Source organism: Lissotriton helveticus, chromosome 4_1 (genome assembly GCF_964261635.1).
Source record: "Lissotriton helveticus chromosome 4_1, aLisHel1.1, whole genome shotgun sequence".
NCBI lineage: Eukaryota > Metazoa > Chordata > Amphibia > Caudata > Salamandridae > Lissotriton > Lissotriton helveticus.
In genome coordinates this window covers 411,643,290-411,668,556 of record NC_136063.1, presented here as the reverse complement: position 1 = coordinate 411,668,556, position 25,267 = coordinate 411,643,290, and the positions used below count along the sequence as shown (strand labels likewise).

General features: G+C 44.2%; 1 long non-coding RNA gene across 1 annotated transcript in view; it reads right to left on the bottom strand.

The window, feature by feature from the left end:
* Positions 1-23,795, bottom strand: part of LOC144827172 (uncharacterized) — a 50,130-nt gene extending 26,335 nt beyond the window's left edge. Inside the window, exon 1 of the long non-coding RNA XR_013610058.1 lies at positions 22,493-23,795. This is a non-coding gene — a long non-coding RNA (uncharacterized LOC144827172). The remainder of the gene's footprint in view (positions 1-22,492) is intronic.
* Positions 23,796-25,267: the final 1,472 nt, after the last annotated feature.

Sequence of the window (25,267 nt, the reverse complement as noted above, 5' to 3'; positions counted from 1 at the left end):
TGCCCACAAACAACACAATTAGATTGATCACTGAATTTAACTCTCTTCATCACACTTTGAGAAAAAGCATGAATAAACATTGGGGAATATTAAAGAATGAGAAATCTTTGATTCCATTTATCACAGACAGGCCCCAGATCTGCTTCAGGAGAGGCAATACGCTCAGAAACAGATTGAGTCCCACTGTACCACATGGTCTACAGGCAACAGATTGGCTTTCCACTAAAAGCAAGGGTTTTTATAAATGTGGATTCTGTGCCATGTGCAGGTGGGCCAAACACAAGACAAAACAATTTTCGAATCCCAAAGGTGAATGTTTTTCTATAAACACCAACATTACCTGTCTCACCAAATACGTAGTTTACATCATAGAATGTAAGTGCGGTAAACAATACGTTGGGAGCACCATACGTGCCCTCAAGGACAGAATTTCGGAACATATGAGGGCAATCATTAAGCAAGATCCCAAATACCCTGTAGCACTGCATGTGGCAGGTTGCCAAAACTCTGAGAGTGAGAAAGTTGTCTCCTTCTTTGGCATTGATGTAGTAAACCCAGGAAACAGGGGAGGCAATAGAGAACTGAAATTAAGACGAACGGAGGCCTTGTGGATCATGAAAATGTACGCAGTCGGCTTAGGCCTCAACTTTGATTCGGAGCTTCAATTTTTCTTAGGCGACTGAAATCCTGAATAACATTAAAGAAAGTTTAGATCAAATTACTATGTACTGACATAACAACTATGATGTAACGATTTGATGTATTATACGGTTTTTTTTTACTCCTACCAAATTCGTTGCTTGTCATAGAGGTATCTACTAGGTTTCGAGTTCGCCTTTCTAACAACGAATGTAATTTTACTTCATATAAATGTGATAATTGCAAAGATAACCACAGTGTAACCCATGGGTTGCATTCTGGTTATACTTCAGTAATGATGTTTTCTTTGATGGTCTGACTAATCGTATGAGATTCTTAGATTTGTAAGAGAGGTTGGGAAGAGATCGTTTCACGTTTTTCCACAACCGCTGTGAGAATATGCGAGACTGTTGCAACATCTTCCTAGTTTATTTACTAATCTCTGTTCACTGACAGATTAAATAGGGCACTGAGCATGCAATCTATTAGCACCATGCTTGCGATAATATTCACCTACCGCATATTGCGGATCGTCACCTACAATGCTTTATACTTTTTGCTTACACTACTTCACCTAATGATAAACAAAAGGTATGCCCCTCACAAGAATCTTACAACCAGTCCTTTCTCGGCGAAATGACCGTAAAACCTAATTGACATATAACTTTGATGTAGGCACACCCCTGTCCAGGTTTCCCTCTACTGCTTCTATCTCTTTAAATCGGTCCAGCCTGAATGACGTTTACGTCACGCAGGGGGCCGAATGCTACTTAAGCACTTGCACTTCCGGGTCACGTGTTCGCACTTCGAACACGGAGACCCGGGAGAAGAGAAAAGAAACAAGACGTCCATAAGGTAAAGCTACCGCGAAATTTTTCTTGGGGGCCTGATTTGTTGCCTACTATCCACAGTTTGGAGTTTTTAACCCGCCTGCCCGGATTGCTTGTCTTACAGACACCAAGTCCGGACGAGGCAATGGAACAATCCCTACTGATCGAGGCATATTAGAATTACAGGTAGGCTGCCTGAATTCATGTCCCGAGTACAACGTAGAGATACATGCTTTGTGCCAGCATGCTTATATTTCAACCGAACATGATCCACATATATCGTATTTCAGATACAAAGTGACTGACATCTATACCTTCCCCCGGGCGACCCACAACAAGCGCATTACGCTTGCAAGGTAATATGACACACTGAATGAGAACGGCAATTCCTGTCTTTAAAGGATTTCACTTAAAAAAGTGATTTTTACTTTTTAAATACTTTGAGCGTTGCAAATAGAATGTGGTGTCATTTTACTAAACAAAAGGAATAAAAATGTTTCACGGTTGTCAGCAATCCCAACGCACCTTGTTGTGGGAAATCTTTATGCTAGCTCAAAGGAGCTGTTGTAATGTTGTCCAACATATAATCACTTGGTGCAGTTTGAATCCTCAGACCAGAGGAGCGCAAACATAGGAAGGCACCTATTACAATTCGTTTTCTATAATGATAGCTATGATTACCACCACTAATCCACTTTCCCAACACCAAAATTATATTAAACTATATATTTCTTAACTTTATTGCAGCCATTGCGCTTTACTTCTTGATAGAGAATTGGATGGTCTTGGGCCCTTCCGGGTCGGAAGTATCACCGGAAGAGCGGTGAGCTTTCCGTGTTTTATTTTATTTTATATCGCCATTTAATTCTTATTCTGAATTTACTGATGAAAAGAACCTTAATCTTTACTGTGATTTACTAGAGCAAACCCTAAGTCTGTGCCTAGTCACGTGATTAATCTATAATTACTTACATCTTTATTTATCTAATTTTCCGACCTTTCTTCCTTTCTTCCACCCTTCTTTCCCATTTTCATTCCTTCTCTTGTTTCTCCAAATCTACCCATCTCTATTAATCACGACAGACCGCATAGTCCATACACAACCAATGGAGGTATGTGTCGGAATTTTCTACTACTGTGTCACCGAGCACCTATTGCACGCATGATCTCTCACATCGGCATAGAACTTAGTTTAGCACTTCACCGTGCACAACTTTGAAACAACAGCACAAGTGATACACGCAAATTCACTTCAACAATTAGGGTGCTTAAGTGCACGACGGCTCACCTCAAATGCATGGTATACATGAGCTAAGTTTGAGCACCTTAGCACACTAAAGGATGTTTTCCCACAACCATCTCAAGGGCATTGACCTATGCATGAGATTATCCAATGTGATGCTTGTCTCAACTGCTGACCTGAAGTGGTATTCAAGGTCGAACTTACAAATGTACATATCCCCAAGTATAGCTCCTTGTTTTCTGTATTATTTCCAGCCCTGAAGATTCGCCAGATGCGATGAAACACGTGTCGGCTGGTTGTTCACAAGCTGTGTTTGATTAAAACAAGGAGATCAAGACAAAAGAGATCAAGACTTCTTTATTGACACCTATTCATTTATTTATAACAATTTGCTTATTATTGTTGTTTCTCTGCATTATATTGAACATTTGCGTTTGGACATTGTTCCATTTTGTACCTGTCAAGTGTGTGCATAGGGTATGTTTTTTCTTGTTACTTTGGATTAGTCCAGCTTGCTGGCTTCTCCTTTGAGTGGTTATATGGTTATCCACTCACCCAGTTGCACCACACTCCACTTGGTCCTACAGTGCTTCCATACTGGCAGTGCGCCCTTCCTCTGACATCTAAAAAACCATCCTTCCTTCAAATCTATTGAGTCAGCTCAGGGCTGCCGCCTAGCACTCTACATACAATCTTACCCGAATTGTTTGCTTCTATTAGACCTTAAATAGAATTTGCTCGTATGGATCGCGGTAAAGCAGCAGAGGAACTCTTTGATAATCTAGCGAAAGGCATGTCCACCATAACTGCCACCACCAGCACGAATCCTCCACGAAAGGAAGGCCTTAGAGACAAGTTTATCAAACTTGAACGCCTCAAAAAACAGGAGAATGCGAAGTGGTGGGACGGCACTACTCTTAAACAATACTTAAGACTAAAAAGAATACCTAGGGGCCTCAGAGGTCAAATCTTTCCCACCTATGATGACTTAGACACGGACCTTATGTCAAAGTGGGAAGATTCACTCACATTGAACTCAATGACCCTTATAGATATACTGATTGAAAGTTCGGACCGCAAAGTTACTAAGCTACAAGCAGATATTGCTGTGGTCGAACAGGAAATTAAGCATTTGAACATCCCTGAAGCGACAATGAAGAACTACGATATCCTAGATGATATCCTTCTCAAGCAACAAAGTGACATTAAGAATAGAAAAGCAAGACAGTTCAAACGAGATGAAAATGACTACCAACAAGGCAGGGTATTCACCTACGCCAGTAAATATGATCTACTTATTCCAAATAATATAACTAGAAATGCTAGCAATCAATCTATAGCAGGAGCTAGTTCAGTCTCGTCCAGCAATGCCTCCATCAGCAGTGCTGGACTAAGCAGTGGAGAACCAGAAACCCTAGCCACTGGCAGTGTGGCGACTTTTTCCCAAGAGGTTCAGAGAATCAGGAGAGGCAACAGGTTCCCAGTCCAGAGAGATCCACCCGATCCAAAACCCGTAGGGGTAGGAGACCAAAGAACAGAGTACAGAAGCAAGCTCAGATCAGGCACGACCAGGAACTGAACCCAACTAACCAGACAGAAGTCCAAGTAATCAACCTTTCCTCACATGAGCTTACCTCAGATATGATCTCACTGTTGAGCAAAGGTCTGAGCTTTAATCCGTATGCTACAGGTGATCTTTGTAAACTTAAAATAGACCTGTTTAAGTTTATTAGGAAATTTAAAGTTGAAAAAACATTTTTCTGATAAAACCAGCACTGATGTAGGTAGTAAGAATATTCCTGTGCTTGCTAATACAGATGATTTTTTGTCAATAAAAGATGTACAAGCTACGCATTTACTCTTGTCAATTACTGATATGGAAGATTCACCATACGACATGGATAGACTTTTAATGGAACTTGACATAGACCCAGACTACAGTGTATCTAGTGGTTTAAAAAGCAAATCTAGATGGACACCTACACTGTCAGGAGGTAATACAATAGATCAATTTTACAAGAGGGTACTAGAAGACATTGATAAAACTAACACTAACAATGTAGCAAAATCTTTCAAATATCTGGACAACCTGACAATAGGAGAACGAGCAGCCTTAACTTCTCTCAGTAGCAATGTAGACATTGTTATCAGAGAGGCCGATAAAGGCGGCAACGTAGTAGTAATGAACAGAACTGACTACGAAGGAGAAATTCACAGCCAACTAGCAGACGCCACCTGCTATGAACCAATACCCTTCAATCCAATAGGTCCTTTGACAACTAAAATCAATGACAAATTATTGCTGTGGAAACAATCAGGTCTATTAAATGACCAAGAATACTTATATCTCAAAATTTTCCGACCCACATATCCTTGGCTTTACACACTCCCTAAAGTACACAAGAACCAGCCCTTCCCTCCGGGTAGACCAATAGTCTCGGGCATAGGGGGTCCTACCGAAAGGATGGCTGAATACATTGATCTCTTTCTAGGTCCTTTAGTACACAATCTTCCTTCATACATTCAAGACTCCAGACACATTCTGAGCATTCTTTCTGATATTCATTGGCAACCAGATACATTTCTTGTCACTATGGACGTTGTGTCCTTATATACTAGCATCAATATCGATTTGGGACTGCGTGCTATGAATAGATGTTTAGGTAACAGACCAGCCTCACTGTATCAACATACGGCAATGTTATCAGAAATGATGGAATTGGTGTTGAATAACAACTTTTTTGTTTTTGATAAAAAATGGTATCGCCAAAAGAAGGGAGTGGCGATGGGATCTAAATTTTCCCCATCGTTTGCCAACCTTTTCATGGGTAACTTAGAATCTGATCTTATCTGGGGGGATAAGGGCTCCCAATACATTGACTCTATAATCTTCTGGGGACGCTATATAGATGATTGCATTCTCCTATGGTCAGGCTCAGAAAAACTACTCATGGAATTCTTCAACTACTTGAACAGTAATACGTGGGAAATCAAATTCACCATGACGCATAGTCAGACCAAAATTGAATTTCTAGACATAGAACTGTATGTGGCAGATAACACTCTACATAGCAAGCTTTTTAGAAAATCTACTTCATGTAATTCTATATTACATGCAGATAGCTCCCATCCTCCTCACCAGATAAAGTCTATACCGTATGGTGAATTCCTAAGAGCCAGAAGGCTCTGTAGTGAGGAATCCCAATTCAAAGACTGCGTACATGACATGAAAAACAGGTTCTCCAGAAGAGGTTACGCCAATAACGTGATCAAACAAGCAGAAAGGAGAATCAACAAAACTGTAAGAACAGACATTTTGCAACCTAGAAAACAACCTTTGCCCACAAACAACACAATTAGATTGATCACTGAATTTAACTCTCTTCATCACACTTTGAGAAAAAGCATGAATAAACATTGGGGAATATTAAAGAATGAGAAATCTTTGATTCCATTTATCACAGACAGGCCCCAGATCTGCTTCAGGAGAGGCAATACGCTCAGAAACAGATTGTGTCCCACTGTACCACATGGTCTACAGGCAACAGATTGGCTTTCCACTAAAAGCAAGGGTTTTCATAAATGTGGATTCTGTGCCATGTGCAGGTGGGCCAAACACAAGACAAAACAATTTTCGAATCCCAAAGGTGAATGTTTTTCTATAAACACCAACATTACCTGTCTCACCAAATACGTAGTTTACATCATAGAATGTAAGTGCGGTAAACAATACGTTGGGAGCACCATACGTGCCCTCAAGGACAGAATTTCGGAACATATGAGGGCAATCATTAAGCAAGATCCCAAATACCCTGTAGCACTGCATGTGGCAGGTTGCCAAAACTCTGAGAGTGAGAAAGTTGTCTCCTTCTTTGGCATTGATGTAGTAAACCCAGGAAACAGGGGAGGCAATAGAGAACTGAAATTAAGACGAACGGAGGCCTTGTGGATCATGAAAATGTACGCAGTCGGCTTAGGCCTCAACTTTGATTCGGAGCTTCAATTTTTCTTAGGCGACTGAAATCCTGAATAACATTAAAGAAAGTTTAGATCAAATTACTATGTACTGACATAACAACTATGATGTAACGATTTGATGTATTATACGTTTTTTTTTTACTCCTACCGAATTCGTTGCTTGTCATAGAGGTATCTACTAGGTTTCGAGTTCGCCTTTCTAACAACGAATGTAATTTTACTTCATATAAATGTGATAATTGCAAAGATAACCACAGTGTAACCCATGGGTTGCATTCTGGTTATACTTCAGTAATGATGTTTTCTTTGATGGTCTGACTAATCGTATGAGATTCTTAGATTTGTAAGAGAGGTTGGGAAGAGATCGTTTCACGTTTTTCCACAACCGCTGTGAGAATATGCGAGACTGTTGCAACATCTTCCTAGTTTATTTACTAATCTCTGTTCACTGACAGATTAAATAGGGCACTGAGCATGCAATCTATTAGCACCATGCTTGCGATAATATTCACCTACCGCATATTGCGGATCGTCACCTACAATGCTTTATACTTTTTGCTTACACTACTTCACCTAATGATAAACAAAAGGTATGCCCCTCACAAGAATCTTACAACCAGTCCTTTCTCGGCGAAATGACCGTAAAACCTAATTGACATATAACTTTGATGTAGGCACACCCCTGCCCAGGTTTCCCTCTACTGCTTCTATCTCTTTAAATCGGTCCAGCCTGAATGACGTTTACGTCACGCAGGGGGCCGGATGCTACTTAAGCACTTGCACTTCCGGGTCACGTGTTCGCACTTCGAACACGGAGACCCGGGAGAAGAGAAAAGAAACAAGACGTCCATAAGGTAAAGCTACCGCGAAATTTTTCTTGGGGGCCTGATTTGTTGCCTACTATCCACAGTTTGGAGTTTTTAACCCGCCTGCCCGGATTGCTTGTCTTACAGACACCAAGTCCGGACGAGGCAATGGAACAATCCCTACTGATCGAGGCATATTAGAATTACAGGTAGGCTGCCTGAATTCATGTCCCGAGTACAACGTAGAGATACATGCTTTGTGCCAGCATGCTTATATTTCAACCGAACATGATCCACATATATCGTATTTCAGATACAAAGTGACTGACATCTATACCTTCCCCCGGGCGACCCACAACAAGCGCATTACGCTTGCAAGGTAATATGACACACCGAATGAGAACGGCAATTCCTGTCTTTAAAGGATTTCACTTAAAAAAGTGATTTTTACTTTTTAAATACTTTGAGCGTTGCAAATAGAATGTGGTGTCATTTTACTAAACAAAAGGAATAAAAATGTTTCACGGTTGTCAGCAATCCCAACGCACCTTGTTGTGGGAAATCTTTATGCTAGCTCAAAGGAGCTGTTGCAATGTTGTCCAACATATAATCACTTGGTGCAGTTTGAATCCTCAGACCAGAGGAGCGCAAACATAGGAAGGCACCTATTACAATTCGTTTTCTATAATGATAGCTATGATTACCACCACTAATCCACTTTCCCAACACCAAAATTATATAAAACTATATATTTCTTAACTTTATTGCAGCCATTGCGCTTTACTTCTTGATAGAGAATTGGATGGTCTTGGGCCCTTCCGGGTCGGAAGTATCACCGGAAGAGCGGTGAGCTTTCCGTGTTTTATTTTATTTTATATCGCCATTTAATTCTTATTCTGAATTTACTGATGAAAAGAACCTTAATCTTTACTGTGATTTACTAGAGCAAACCCTAAGTCTGTGCCTAGTCACGTGATTAATCTATAATTACTTACATCTTTATTTATCTAATTTTCCGACCTTTCTTCCTTTCTTCCACCCTTCTTTCCCATTTTCATTCCTTCTCTTGTTTCTCCAAATCTACCCATCTCTATTAATCACGACAGACCGCATAGTCCATACACAACCAATGGAGGTATGTGTCGGAATTTTCTACTACTGTGTCACCGAGCACCTATTGCACGCATGATCTCTCACATCGGCATAGAACTTAGTTTAGCACTTCACCGTGCACAACTTTGAAACAACAGCACAAGTGATACACGCGAATTCACGTCAACAATTAGGGTGCTTAAGTGCACGACGGCTCACCTCAAATGCATGGTATACATGAGCTAAGTTTGAGCACCTTAGCACACTAAAGGATGTTTTCCCACAACCATCTCAAGGGCATTGACCTATGCATGAGATTATCCAATGTGATGCTTGTCTCAACTGCTGACCTGAAGTGGTATTCAAGGTCGAACTTACAAATGTACATATCCCCAAGTATAGCTCCTTGTTTTCTGTATTATTTCCAGCCCTGAAGATTCGCCAGATGCGATGAAACACGTGTCGGCTGGTTGTTCACAAGCTGTGTTTGATTAAAACAAGGAGATCAAGACAAAAGAGATCAAGACTTCTTTATTGACACCTATTCATTTATTTATAACAATTTGCTTATTATTGTTGTTTCTCTGCATTATATTGAACATTTGCGTTTGGACATTGTTCCATTTTGTACCTGTCAAGTGTGTGCATAGGGTATGTTTTTTCTTGTCCTGCAAGGGGGTGATTGAGTTGGAGGAGGTTGCTGGCCAGATGAAATCCTTCACAATGGTGAAATTTTCTTTGCTTCCGTTGCTGGCAATGATGCAGTCCGCCAGAGCGGCACGTTTGGTGGCAGTGTATCAGAGAATATTTTAATTTGCTCCTGTCTGCATTGCCCTGGCTCATTCTCCATTCACACTTAATTTGTTGGCAGTGGCATTTCATCGAAGGTCTTTGATGAGAGCATTTGAGCTGGGGTCGGTGTGGTCGTCCAGGTGGAAATTTAGATCTTTGAGTAGGATGTAATTGCTAGCATCGATAAGGAGTGGTGGACTAAGTCTGTGATGGTGTTGGTGCTCAGTCACGGAGGACTGTACATGAGAGTGCTGCTTAGGGTGAAGTTGGCCGTGGTGTGCAGCTTGAACGTCAGTTCTTTCATGTTGGAGGATGACATGTCCATGGAGGTGGTGCAGCTATGACGTTCTTGTGGATAATGGAGATTCCACCCCCAGGCTTCTGAAGTCTGTCTTGCCTGGTGATCTTGTACTTTTTGGGAGGGGGGTGGCTGTGGCAATGTCATCACATTCTCAGTCATCCTCACCCAAAGGAAGAGTCCATCAGCTATCCAGAACCTGACGAGTTATCTAGACGAGAAAATAGTAACTTACTGTCAGTGACAATATTTCTGAAGGATCTTCCCGCAAACTCATCTTATGAATACAGACTAGTCCAGAATGTTTTCCCACAATTACTCCCCAATGCCACCAGCTGGTGTACACACCTCCTGCCGCAACATCATCTGAGAATATTAGGCACTAACCAGCACACTGACAACGATTACTGCTATTTCACCCCACACTCCTTCAAGGTGTGCAGAAAGGGACAGAAAAGCCAAAACAGCAACAAATACATGTCTGAATACATTCAGATCTAATTATTCACAGCTAATGGCCATCAGGTATGACAGAGAATGGTGCAGAATCTGAGGGAAGTTTATGTAACCACTAAAAAGAGTTTCAAAGGTAATGAACTATTCCTTCTACGTGATACATCTTCCTGCATATTTCTCACTGTATACATGAGTCCTGCAGCAGTACTCCGGGAAGTGTAACTCAGTGTAGGAAACAGGATTTTTGTTGCAGTAATCCCCCCCACTTTTTGCCTGGTATTTTATGCAACTTTGGCATTGGGGACCTGGTTAGTAGGAACCCACTGTTCTTCAGTCTGTGTTCTTTCCCCCAAAATAAGACAACTGGTCACTTGATTCACAAGTGACCAGGACTTTAGCACCTCTGCAAGTCCCTAGTAAGTGGTACCTCTGGTACCTCGGCCATGGGTATTAAAGAGGGTCCTTAAGAGTTGCAGCATATGTTTGCTACTCTAAGGGACCCAGCATCAAACTCATGCAGACTGCCCTGCAAGCTTCGTGGCAAGGTGCTCTAAAATGTGAAAACACAACATGACACTATTGTGTGCCATGTCCCCTGAACACTGCAGGTAATATTTGTAAGTCACCCCTACAACAGGCCTTACAGCCCTAAGGCAGGGTGCGTTATATCATATGTGAGGACATCTCTGTATTAGCAGATATGACCCTGTGCTGGCCAGTTCCATTACTGACAGTACGAGTGAACAGGGAATCCAACTTAAGGTATGCACTGGGCACTGGTCAAAACTAGGTCCCCAGCTACACAATGGCTTCATTGAAACATATGGTGTTTGGTATCAAGCACCTCTATTAATAAACCCACATGGATTCCAGTGATGAATTTATTAATTTGTTCACCCAGAGGCTACCTTAGAGGTACCCCCTGAACCCTACTAGCCTTCTAGTATGCTGGCTGACTGGTCCATTCCAGCCTGCCACAACAGATGAGTTTCTGACCCCCGCGGAGGTGAGAGCTCTGCTCTCAGTGGACAAAAACAGTGCCTGCTCTGAGGAGAGGTGTTATCACCCCATACCTCCCCCTCCCCCTCCACCCCCCCGGAAGGCTGGTAAATCAGCATACCAAGGCAAAAGGCTTCAAAGGCCTCTGCTGCCTTTGATATGAGACCCAAGGCTACCCCTGACAGGGGACTTGCCACCCCCTGCCCTGGGCCATCTGGCACCAGGACAGGCGGGATAATTAGCTATGCAGGAGACATGCTGCAATGCCAGGCTGGACACACCTCTAGGGTGACCAAACCTGAAGTGAACACAAATTTAGAAAACCCACCATCTTGTGTGTTGTGGAATTAGGAATTCTGGGACAGGGTGATGCCCATTCCCCAAAGTAAGTGGCATTTATGGGGTGAATTGACACCAGGTGGTAAGTAACCCATTGGCTATTACCCCTCACTCCCACCTAATACTAGGATGTCAGACTTCGATGGACACTAAAGAAGTAGTGGACAAAGAAGACTGCTGAACCGAGAACCGAGGAGAATGACTGACTTGTCGCCAACCCTGTCAGCCTGCCTGCTGCACCTGCCCCTCATGGAGCAACGAGTCGTCCTGCTGCTGTGCTGACTCCAAGATGTCAGGAGGACGGCCAGTGCTTCACCAATTGCCAAAGAAACTCCATTGGAGTAGAGAAACTACTCCCCTGCAACCGCAGGCACCAAAGAAGCAAGAACTGGTACACCGACCTCCCGCCTTCGGAAACAACCGACGCAGCAGCTTCCCAGGAAGAGGTAGCTGTGCTCGCACAGGGCAGATCCATCCTCCCTCCAAGTGTTCAGACGCCAGGTCCGACCGTAGCGGCACAACACCAACACCTGGGGTACTGGACCCCTTGCACCAGCCAAGGCTTGATGTGTCCAGTCTGGACAACAACGCCAAGGAAGACCGAGCTGCACAACGATGGACTCAAGGGACAGTGAGACCCACATCAAGCATGGCCCAGCTGCCCTGCTTGTCCCTTTTCTGCAAAAACGTCACCACCACCTGGCACCTCAAAGTACCTCTGCACCTAGGCTCCAGAGCCCGAGTCCAAAGGAGGCGACTGTGCCAACGTGGTCCCCAGACCCACAAGAGCAGAGCCCATCCCTGGGTTTGGCCAGACTGGACTTCCAGTTGCCGCCTGCAACCTCTTTCTGCACGCCCCCTGCAAACACGAGTGTCTCCAGCACAAAATCAGACATTAAAAGTCACCACTGCACCGAAACCTCCAGCCCGAGGAGAAGTGGACCAAGGGTATCCCCCTGTGCCCGAGCACCTCAAGGGTTGAGCCCCTCTGTGGGTTCCCCCAGACTGGCCCCCCAGTCCCAGCTTGAAGCCTCTTTCTGAACAGACCGGATTTCGATGATCTTTGTATCTAAATTCATATAAAAGTAAGTGTCAATTTTATACAATTATGTCTAATTTGGTTATTGAGTGTGTGTCTCACTTACTGCTTTTGTGTGTGCAATAAATGCTTAGCACTACCCTCTGATATGCCTAACTGTTTACCCACACTATCACAGAAGAGAGCATTTGTACAGTGTACCTCTTGTGGTCCACTATACAAAGAGCCAGCTTCCTACACTGAGTAGTACTGCAAACCAAGGAAATCATGCAACATACCCAGGGCAAAATTCCTGTCCCTTGGTGCACAAGATGCAAGGTAGTGCTTTGCAAAAGGATGATAGGAGGACCAAGTAGTTGCCAAGCTATTGTCTACAACAAGTATGCCTCTGGAAAGAGCTGTCTAAGCAGTCATAGCTGTGATAAAGTCAGCACGAATTCCCTCATGAGGGTCCTTATTGGCCAAGGCATAGCAGATCTTGTTACACATGATGACTGAATTTGCAATAGTACATTTAGACACCGCCTTTCCCTTTTTAGCTCCAGCAAAGTCCTCAAAAATCTTACCATCAACTCAACCCTGACATGTATGGTTGACACTGCATGCATGGAATCCAGCTACGTAGCTGTTCTCCTTGAATGTGTTACAAGAGAGGAGGAAGAGTAATAGTCTGGGCCATATGTAATGCAGAAACCACCTTGGTTAAGCAGGATGGAGTGGTGCGGAGAATCCACTTATCCAGTTAGAAAACTGAACGATGACCAACTTAAGAGAGCAAGATGTTCTTGGACCCTGCAAGACGAAGTACTGGTCACCAACAGAACTGTTTATAGATGAAGAAGTCAAACGGGCAACTATGCATTGGCTAAAATGGAGATGCCATCACGAAAGTCAAAATAAGGTTAAAATCCAACCCAAGGAATAATAAGCTGAACTGGAAAGAAAATGTAAAGCAAACCATGCGGCAGAAAACTCCACTAGTGGTGATCTGAATAGATAACATTGATAAGGCAGATGGGTAGTTGCAAAGCCCTTTATTAGAGTTACCACCAAACCCTATAAGCAAATGGCATTGCAGATTGCCAATGACAATGCATAGGTGTGATTTAATAGTAGTAGTGCCTTTTGACTCAAACCACTAAACGAATTTAGTACAGCCTTCAGCATAGATACATTTTATTTTAGTCTTGTATACTGTGTATTCTCTGTATATTTCTTTGAGAAGAAGAGAGCACAAGTGACTGAGTGAAAGGTACTGTACTGTTTCCATGATTCCTGAGGAAACAGGGTTGTCATGTTCAGTGGTTGCCAGAAACTATTCACTCCCTGGTAGGTTAGGGGGGCTTACGGTGGCACTGTGAGCTAGCGGGTGTATAGGCCAACATATCCTTTGGGGGTGTCTGGAATCAGTCGTGAAACCAAGCAATTGCACAGGTCCTACGGATTGGTAGGAACTACACGACAGAAGTTAAGCTTAAGTCTCACCGCGGGCTTTAGAAAAAAAATACTTCACCTCCCACTCGAATGGCCATTGAATGCCTGTAAACACAAGAGTCACAGGTCACGATTTCACATCATGGCCCCAGACACCACATACAATTGCTATGTGTGTCTAGGCTAGAAAACTTTCTGTAGTCTACAAGAATGTGGTCTTTCAGGTGACATTTGTACTAGTCCCTGTCGAGGAGCCAAAGAATCTGCCAATGGGACACCAAGAGTGTACTCCAGACCACTTCGATGAGGCACAGAAAAACAGGCAGTGCTGGTAATATCACATCATAGGTGCCCCCCTCCGCAGCACTGGAGAATCATTGCTTAAGGAAAAGGGTTCATGACAGTCAGAAGCCTGAAAGGAACATTCACAAGAAAAGGAATCTGTGGGAAGGTGTAGCCATTAGAAGTACTCACCATATCTAGGGCCAGATGTAGGTGGCCAAATACCGGTCGGTAACGGCCGATTTTGGCCGTTACCGACTGGTATTTGGAGTTTTAGATGTAGGGGACTTAAAAATTACAGATTCGGTAAATTTAGCGAATCGGTAAATTTACCGATTCTGTAAATTACCGATTCAGTAAATTTACCGATTCGGTGCCACAGGGCCTTAAGGATTCGTTATTTACCACCAACTATTAGTTGGTGGGTTGGTGGTAAATAACGAATACCTGTGTACATGCAAATCTGTGCATGTACACCTGTGTCATGTGACACACATGGCACTAAGGGCATGTATGTGTGTCACATGGCACGCAAGCCTGAATCAGGGGTGTAACAGGGTGTCAAAGTGACACCCTGCCACCCTTGACTATTCGGTAATTTTACCGAATCGGTATTTACCGATTCGGTAATTGCCATTGATTCCTACGGGACTCTTTCCTGAAAAATGTAGGCAAATGTATATCTATGTCTTCACCCAAATATAACAAAGTGTATTAGTGGATCTTTATGACACTCCCACCTTCATAAAAAATAATATATATTGGCAGCATGCTTCCTTTCAGAATGATACTGAACTGGCCCAGGTAGGAGATATGCGAAAACAGCTAAAAGCAATATGTTTCTCACCCTATATGCATTTGTTTGTTGCACATAGTACTGCAGATTAACATGCTCTGCATACTCCTGCCATCTAATGTTGGACTAGGACCTTGAAAGCTGTTTTTCTTTGAAGACGTCTTTTGAGTTAGGAGGTCTCAGTGACTCTTCCCCTGGATGTAGATGCACAGGGTCACTGTAGGAACTTTCAGGCATTGATACACCTACTTTTTGCCTGGTGTCAGTGTGTTTTGACTGTAGTTTCACTGGGATCCTGCTAATCAGGACTCCAGTGGCAGTACTCTCCTCTCCTCTAAACTCTATGGTAAGTAGTTTGTACACCCCATACAGGGGTACCATTATAAGTCCCTAGTATATGGTATGGAGGTACCCAGGGCATTGGCACATCAGGGGTCTCCTATGGGCTGCAGCATGTATTACACCACAAACAGGAGCCCATGCGAACTGTGACTGCAGAGCTGCCATTGCAGTCTGGGTGAAATGGTGCTATCACGGTCAATGCACTTCTAACCTATGTCACCCCTAAGGTAAGCCCTTCAGTACAAGGGGAGGGTGCATGGTTCTAAGCATGTGGGTACCCCGGCAAGAATAGGGGTTCTCTTACAAATCCCGGACTCGATTCTCTGGGCTTTGTAAGTGCAGCACAGCCATTATAAGGTATGTAGTGGACACTGGCAAGTCAAGATGTCTAACTACATAATGGCTGCCTCGAACCTGGCCATGTTTGGTATCAAACATGTTGGAATCATGCAACTACGCCGATTCCAGTGTTAGTTGCATGATACCATCTACTGGGGGCTCCTTAGAGGACCCCCCATTCCTATCTGTATAGCCTTACAGGGTCTAATTGCCAGCCTGTGTTGCTGCTGACCCTAGACAGTGGTCTTCCCCCTGCGGAGGAGCTTAACTTGGGCTGGGGAAGCTGAACAAAGGATTTTCTGCAAAGGAGAGATGTGACATCCTCTCCTTTAGAATTAGGTACGGTGGGGGCGCTTCAGAGCGCCACCAGACTGCATTAAAGGACACGTTTGGTGCCCTCCATCCATAAGCCAGTTTTGCTCAGTTCAGGAGCCATTGGCTCCCACTTTGGCGCAAAACCACACAAAAGACAGGATAGTGACCACCCCCCTGTACAGCTCCTCCCTAGGGAGGTGCCCAAAGCTCCTCCAGGTGGCCACTTGACTCTGCCATGTTGAATCTTGGCCCGTTGGAGCATTTGACTGGTAGGACAGCTGAGTAGTGTCCCTGACCCCCTTTTAAGGGTTACTTGAGGGCTCCCCTGAGGGTGGGTCCTTAGGTTTGTCTTGACAACCGTTTCTAGAAATGACTGCCTGTTGCTTAAGACTGTTCAAAGACTCTTCTGCTGGTAGCCACTGAAACTCTGCTGTTCTTCAAGCCAGGACCCATGACAAGATTGATCCCAGTAGGAAGAATCCTTTTTTAGCTTGATCCCTGTGCTTCTCCAAAGATCCGCAACTCCATGGCTGTGCATCCTCAGAGTCCCCAAAGACACAGCCTGAAGGAATCTCCCTTGAAGAGTCACTTCCCTGCATCTGCAGGCACCTCAACGCCAACGACCGGTTTGTTAATCCTGTTGTTCCACGGACATCGCCCAGCTCTGCAACACAGGGGGTGGTTTGTAGGTTCTCTAGAGGACTGACCAGTATTCCCTGCAAGTGGGGAGGCTGTAATCCCTCTCCTGCCAGGGTGGACCGCCTCCCTGTGTACCATGTATGTCTGTCGTTACCAAGACTTATTGGCTCTCTTCACTTAAGTTCTTCAAGCTCCAAGTAGCCCCTGCCTCCAGCACTGCATAGTTCCAAGCACCTCGTCCGCCTGCATCCTCTGCACCATGGCTCTTCATCTCCTGTGCGCTGCTGGGGATTCCTTGCGACCTCCTGTGCCTGCTGCCAGAGGTTCCTCGAGGGGGCTCCACTGATTCCTACTAGCTCTCCATTGTGCTGAGGGCCGGTCCTGACTTACCTTTGCTCAGTCAGTCCCTCAGACCTTGCTGGTCGGCAACCAAGTATCTTCTTCCACAAACCTATGTTTACTTTTGCCAAGGCTTGTTGGTGGCCGGTCACTGACCCCCCCCTGCACTTGTCAACAGGTGAGGGACAGCTTGTGAAAGGCTCCTGGGTGCCTACAACATTGTCTGGTCTCCACAGCCGCTGTTTTTTCTACTATGTGCTACACCAAGAATCTTCAACCAGGGCTGATATTGTGCTCCTGCGCCCCCCTGGTCAACTCCAGGTGGTTTGGAATCTGCCCCTCTGCTTCTTCTTATCTGTATTCTTTGTCCTGATTCCACCGGTCTGGTCTACGAGATGCTGTAGTTCCTGTACTTCCACGACCCTCCATTGGTGTCTACTGAGGTTTCCGACACCACTTCACCTGTATGTACCCAGGCTCCTTGGTGCATATCTTCAAGGAATCCTTGAGTGGGGCGAGTCTTCAACCTTCCTTGATCCAAGTGGCTCCTTTGGGAAAGGTCACGGGTCTAGAAACAAGAGACTAACTCAACGAAACTGTAATCCTAAAAAACAAAAGAAACTTAAAGAATCTAAGTATGTGTGAGCAAAAAAGTCTCCTTCAGAGTAAGGATACCCATCAGTCACCACTCCATACCGCCCTAGTGATCATCTGGGCCTCCTTTTGGCATTACCATCGTGAAACATAATTGATGAAAAAGAAGGACCTGATGACAATGTCCTACATCAAGTTATGGATTACTGGATAGTCCTCTAGATGTCAGCTGGTAGTTATATGTGATGGGTGGGAAAATTGCAGTGCATAAGTAATGTGTAGAAAAAAGTGACTTAAAATTGGGTAAATGAGAGAGACATTGTTTTATTATTTTCACTCAAATGCCCAAGGTTAAAAACAGAGCAAAATAAGGCAATTTTAACAAATACCTGCCAAAGTTATTATTAGGTCAACATGTTTCGGCAATACATACGGTCACTTCTATCCTTGCCTTCCTCAGGACCTTTAAATATGATCGCTACTGCAACGTGCAACATAAACACCAAAAGAGTGAAAAAATGAAGAAAATAACTGTTTCACCTGGAATCCTAGGTGTCTAGTAATATCCTTCTGCATATGGGCTGATTGGCCACTGAAATAAATACATAGTTGTTATCATTCAGGTTTTGTTGGTTACATATCAAAGAGGTAGAAACAAAACATCAGGTGTCTACCTAGGTCGACATCCCGGTGTGGCTTAAATACCATCTATATACGTGTTTCGTAAATGTTATCATCAAATACATCAAGTAATATTATATTCATTGATTCATTCCTACTCCAGCTTACCTATTTAGCAGGAGGATAAGGCCTCACCTCACCTGGCTGCGGCTCAGGGAGAAGAAGCACCGCTCTATAAAAACCAGAGAAAACAAACATAGAACAAAGTTGAATGCCCTGTTCCCTCTGATATGCCTGTGCATGTCCAAATATACATTCCTTGTCATGTCATCTTTATTGCTTTTAAAGTTGTTCTCTAGTGGTCAAAATATACAAACTAGACCATCTTCAGTACTGTTGTGCCATGTTTCCCTATTCAATTGTACACTAGGACCGTGCATCAAAACTGCCTACTTTAAGCGCCACTGTGTTATTGTGCCACTTTAATGTAAACAGCTACGCGCTCTTAGTCTATAGCTCTATAGGACCACGATAAAACGGCCAAACCAACTGGTTGTGTATCAGTCGGAAGACTCCATGACAGGGTACTGAGCCTATCATGAGTGTATCCACTAATCCAGTAGTATGTAGCAACTACCGTTCACCCAGAATGTGTGGTGAGCATTCCCACCTAGTTCTATGGAGTAATATATCTATCGTATATGACCCTTCATAGCGCTGACTGATACCGCCCCTGCGATGTTGTAAAATGCAGCTCAATATGGGGCAGTCGTGTGATCTAGCACGGATTTACTGCGCCATTCATGCCGTTGACCTATATTCCGAATACAAGAGAGGATTGCGGCCACAATTATCCCCATCTACTGTTTCTCTTAAACAAATTCTTCCAAATCAGTACAACGGTGTATTCAGGGTACCCCGCTGTTCCTTCCCCCTCACCTGTCCATCGGTACTCCTTACAGGCTTCCAAGCCATGTCAGGGAGGTAACCGGCGGCATTGCTTAGCCATATTTATCTCAGGCGTTTCCGGCTTCTTGGTTCCGCACCACGTGATCTGGTCCCGTGATGTCATCCCGTACACTCGGGAACTGGGTTATGTAGTTCCCTGTTTTAGTGTGCTCATTTGATATCATTTCTAGCCGGCAATGACGATACCAACATGAAATTGTCATCATTGTGAACCATTCTTTAGCTATCAATAACTGTCCAACCGATTTGCAAAAGGCGTGCAAAACACACTCTCTACGCGATATTTGAGTGATGTTAGGAAGCTAGATAATATAGTTCCCTATTGCACAATGTGCTCGTTTGATATCGTTTTTAACTCAGAGTCACGGTGCCAAAATAAAATAGTCATCATGTGAAACCATTGTGTGTCAAACTATATCTAACCAGAAGATTTACACATACATTCAGAACACATTTTCTGTGTAGTATTCGAGTGATGTTCTGTCTGTAAAAGCAGACACATCAACATAAGGTCCTTCTAGTAGTAAATAACAATGCGGACATGGGTATCTCATCGATTAGGTTAGCAGAAGGCAAATGACATTCACACCACAAATATCTAACAGAGTATCGATCACTATTTCTGTGAAGTGGTTTAGCTATGTTCTTTATATACCGATGAATATGTCTACATACATTCCCACAGAGGAGTAGGAGCCCTCTTACAAGTGTAGGCTATCTTGGTTTTTATAGAGCGGTGCTTCTTCTCCCTGAGCCTCAACCAGGTGAGGTGGGGCCTTATCCTCCTGATAAATAGGTAAGCTGGAGTAGGAATGCATCAATGAATATAATAATACTTGATGTATTTGATGATAACATTTACGAAACACCTATATAGATGGTATTTAAGCCGCACCGGGATGTCCACCTAGGTAAACACCTGATGTGTATCTTTGATATGTAACCAACAAAACCTGAATAATAACAACTATGTATTTATTTCAGTGGCCAATCAGCCCATATGCAGAAGGATGTTACTAGACACCAAGGATTCCAGGTGAAACAGTTATTTTCTTAATGTTTTCACTCTTTTGGTGCTTATGTGGGACATTGCAGTAGCGATCATATTTAAAGGTCCTGAGGAAGGCAAGGATAGAAGTGTCTGTATGTATTGCCGAAACATGTCGTCCTAATAATAACTTTGGCAGGTATTTGTTAAAACTGCCTTATTTTGCTGTTTTTAACCTTGGGCATTTGAGTGAAAATAATAAAACATAATGTCGCTCTCATTTACCCAATTTTAAATCACTTTTTTCAACACCTTACTTATGCACTGCAATTTTCCCACCCATCACAAATCACTACCAACTGACATCTAGAGAACTATCCAGTGATCTATAACTTGATGTAGGACATTGTCATCAGGTCCTTCTTTTTCATCATTTATGTTTCACGATGGTAATGCCAAAAGGTGGCCCAGATGATGACTAGGGCGGTATTGAGTGGTGACTGATGGGTATCCTTACTCTGAAGGAGACTTTTTTGCTCACACATACTTAGATTATTTATGTTTCTTTTGGTTTTTATGATTACAGTTTCATTGAGGTAGTCTCTTGTTTCTAGATCCGTGGACATTTCACATGTAGTATAGTTAGAATTGGGGGCTGTGTGCATGCTAGGTCTTAAAATATTCCCTAGGACCCATCCCTAACGGTTTGTTTTGTCTGTCCTTTGAGAAAGGTCCTAGAGCTCTAAATTTCCAACCCCGACTCACCCAGTGTTGTCCTATGGACGTCTGACCCGGTGTAACCACTGTGCAACCGGGTACCTTGGTGTCCCTGGCTACTCACTTTGGGGGTTTCCTTGCTTCCCGCTGGGATCCTCCAACCTTTGCTACTAGTGCTGTTTTGGTACTCACCTTGCACCCCCCTATTTTAGTATATGGTTTCCCCCCCCCCGTCCCCCGGTAGGGCCCGATGTGTTTTTCCATGCTAAATAGTTCTTTTCTGGGTGTTCTTTGTGTGCAATTGATACCCCTGGTAGGAGATATACCAAGTTAATGTCTAGTGTGTGATACTAAGTATTTTTCTACTCACCTGGTATGGTTCTTTCTTGTGTGAAAAGCTTACTGGCTGACTATATTGGTACATGCAGCTGCTTTACATACTCCTAGATAAACCTTAGCTGCTTTCCACAGCTACCCCTTGACAGCTTTGGTTTTCAGGTACCTAATCACTATCACTTAGGGTTGTCTGGACTCCGTGCACAGTGCCTCACCATAGGTGGACCCTATATACTTAGCCAGTCTCCTAAGGTCACCAACTCCATTGTTAGATAGTTTTTTTGCCAAACGAGTGAAAGTAAATATGGAGCAGTGTGTACAAAAAAGAGTAGTGACCATGCAAGCAGAAACAATGATCTTAAAGAGAAAGATATCTGTAACAACCACTGTCTTCGGGGGAGGAGATTGGGTAATTGCATCTACAACATTAAATGCAATTAACAGAAGCTTACAGGGTAAATTACATTTTCCATGTGTAGCATGTGTGGCTGTAGGTACACATATTTGGCACAGTGGCTAGCCAATGGATTGGGCAGAGTGTTAGACCTGTCAGCCCTTTGGGTGGTCCCTCCTAATTTTACTTCCCCCCCCCCTTTTTGCCTCCTAACCCCCCTTTTTGTTCACTATATTTTTGGTGTTGACCTTAGGGCTTGGGATGCCTCATTATTTCTATACAATGAAGAGGCACAGGTGCTCTTCAAAATGGAGGTGGGAGTAAGTGGACCTCTACAAAATGGTGGCCTGCCAACTGTCAAGTTCTACCTCAGGGCTTGGGGCCATTGGGTAAGATGAGGGGTTCCAGAACTTTCTGGCCCACTCTAGACCGCCTGGTTCTAGGCTATAAATAGTGGAATGTTGTGCGGCCATTTTGGGTAGAGATCTGAGGAGTTGCCAGTTGGAGCACAGGCTGTGAGAAGAGGAGGTTGGCGCAGAGTGGAGAGCTTGACTGTCTTTTGGGGCTGCTCTTTCTATTTCCTGACACTGTCCCTCCCTCACTGACCTGACCCATCAGGAGAAACAGCACCTCTTACCCCTGATATTGAAAAAGGGAGTGTCTGCCCTTAGGAATAGACCGTGACATTGTCCAAAGAAGAAGGACAGGTGAGGGCAGCTGTACCTGCCTTCCTCTCTGGGGAACTGGACATTTCCCCCCCATCTCTCTTCCCTCCTCCGGAGTAGAACTTAGCTGATGTTCAACATAGTGGCAAGATCCGTTGTGCCAGCGGTTCCGTGACCTGTCTGAGGTTGCCCTTCTTGACCAGGAACCTACCGGAGTAGTGGGGTTGACAGCGAATCCTGAGATCTCCCCAGTGGTGTGAGCTCCCATGCGACAGGCTTACGAGGTGAGGTGCGCCACGCGGGGTTAGCGGAGCTGTCTGTGCCCACGGCGCGGAGCCAGCAAGGGGTGAAGCGGAAGCTGCTGAAGGGAACTACCGGGCGGAGAAGAGGGAGTAAAGGTTCGCCCCTTCTGAGAACTGCGGCGTCGGAAGAGGAGGGGAGAAGTGAGAGGAGGCCGGACTCAGGCGGGATCCTTCCCGGGTGAAACCAGTCAGGGGGAGGATCCTAGAGGAGCCCGGGAGCGACTACTGAAGCCGGCAAGGAAAGAATTGTAGAAGTGCCGGGTGACCAACGCATCAATCCCTGTCAGGCGAACAGTCGGAAACCAGCGCTGAGGTGGTGGGCATTATCACCCTGAAATCGACATCAGCTAGAGAGTGGGGCCAGTTGAAAAGGAACCTAACTTTGGTCCGGAGGGCCCGACAGAACTGCCGATAAAGTAAGCTGGGAGCATAGACTGGTAGGGAGGAAGGGCCATCAGGGGGAAGTAATTTCTGACTGAAATCTTGGCCCAGACTGAGGAAAGGTGATGCAGACTTGGGGTGATTTGAACCGTACCACAGATTCATGTCCCCGTCTGCTGTACCTACTTGTTGAGGCAATTTACCCGCCTGGGAGGAGTCCTCATTTAGAGGGCCTAGGAGGAAATGTTGTGCCTATAGCTTGAAGGAGCTCTCAGTGGAGGAAAGCCAGAATAACACGGCGGGTTCCGGAACAAGTGCCGATTGGGTACGGAGATGTGTTGTTGTTGCATGCAGATAATTCCGGGTTTGAAAGATTCATTGCGATAACCTGACAGGCCAAAGTGATCGCAGCAGAAACTAGAACGTTACCTGAAATAAGTAAATAATCTGCCTGTTCCCATTTATAGATTCAGCTGCTCAGTTATAGATATTTTCAAGAGTACAAACTGCAGAACTGTATGCTGAACCGTGAACTTCATGATTGAAATGACAAATGAGCCTTTAAGGGTAATGTACAGTTTTGCTACACCTTAAAGGGGCAATAATCTAGCTGTGTTCTGTATAGAAACTGTGGAATAACTGTTAGGAAAATTGGAGTACCAGGGCTTTGAAGGGGCCCTTGGTGATTTTGAGAATAAGTATATCCTCCAAAGCAATGCCCTGTGGAGCTCTATGCATACAAGTGATTAAATGTGGAAATGCTGAACGTGTAAAAGTTCTATACTACTGAAGGAGTAAACTGATCAAAAAGATTCCTATAAAGCATTTCTATTTTTTCTAACAAGGTGTGGTTTCTTCTTTTAGTCGAGGGGCGCTGGGTTACTGTCACAAGTGTGATGCAAGCATAGCACAATTGCCTTTGGAATAGGCGTCTTCACTCTGTGCCAGGCTACCCTATGTGGACTGGTTACCCCAGGTCCAACACAGAGGTTTGAAACAAAATCTTTTAAACAGATTGACCAACTCTGGCCTGCTATCTTGACGGGACATCCACACAATAATGTTTCATTAAAATGTGTTTTAAGTTGACCATGTGCCAGCTTTTCAGAAAAGTCTTCCTATAGGTATGTTCCCCAGGAAAGCTATAGTAGCTCCCTGCTTGAGGGCGGAAGTTGGCCTGGGGCAGGAAGGTAGGGTTGTTTTAGCTTTAGTATAGCTGATTTGGATGCATTTAATAATCCACCTGGCTACCTTGGCCTTTCAAATGGCGTGCCATTTATGAGGCTGGGAGAAAGCTACAAACAACTGTTGTTTCTTATGAAAGAGTTTGGTTCTCTCAATGTATTAAACAAGTTACTTACCTTCAGTAACACATTATCTGGTAGAGATAATACATAGCTGCAATTTCCTTACCTTTGAAGTTCTCAGGCATCAGGCTGAATCCGGAAACTTCTGCATGAGCAATACCCCTGTGCGCCGTCAGGTGACTCAGCCTAATGTCATCAGTGTCGGTTATGACATCGTAGTCACCTATATAAACACCACCCAGGAGCGCAGACGTCAGTTAATTTTCACTTTTACACGCCAGTAGTGCAGAGCCATGAAGTGAACTGACATGTGTCATCACTAGGACCATGAAAGGGAGTAACCCTAGCCCTGTTAAAAGAGTCCGCAGAGCGGAGGGCATCGGTGGGTATGTAAAGAATCTGTAGCTAGATGTTTTCCCTATCAGATAATGCGTTACAGAGGGTAAGTAACTTATTCATCTGACAGAGACTTCTAGCTGCAGATTCCTCACCTTTGAATAGATACTGAAGGCATACCATCCTGGCGGTGGGCTGCAGACAAATTTTCACCCTAAAAAGTCCTGCAGAACTGAACGGGCGAAATGTCTGTCCCTGCGGACCTGACTGCTCAGGCAGTATTGCTTGGCAAAAGTGTGCAGAGACACCCATGTTGCTGTCTGACAGATGTCCAGGATCAAGACACCCTGAGCCAACGCCGTGGTCACAGCCTTCCCCCTGGTGGAATGAGCTTGTAAGCCCTCTGAGGGCTGCTTCCTAGCCAGGCCATAACAGATCCTAATGCAGAAAACGACACAGCAAGAAATGGTACGTTTCAGCACTGTCCGACCTTTTTTAGCTCCCATGTAACCCACAAAGAACTGGCTGCTCACCCAGAACTCTTTAGTGCAATCAAGGTAGAACGACAGAACTCTTTTTTGGGTGGAGACGCTCCTCTTCCTTAGAGGGATGCAGAGAAGCAAAAAAGGTAGGACGCGTGATTGATTGACCCAGATGGAA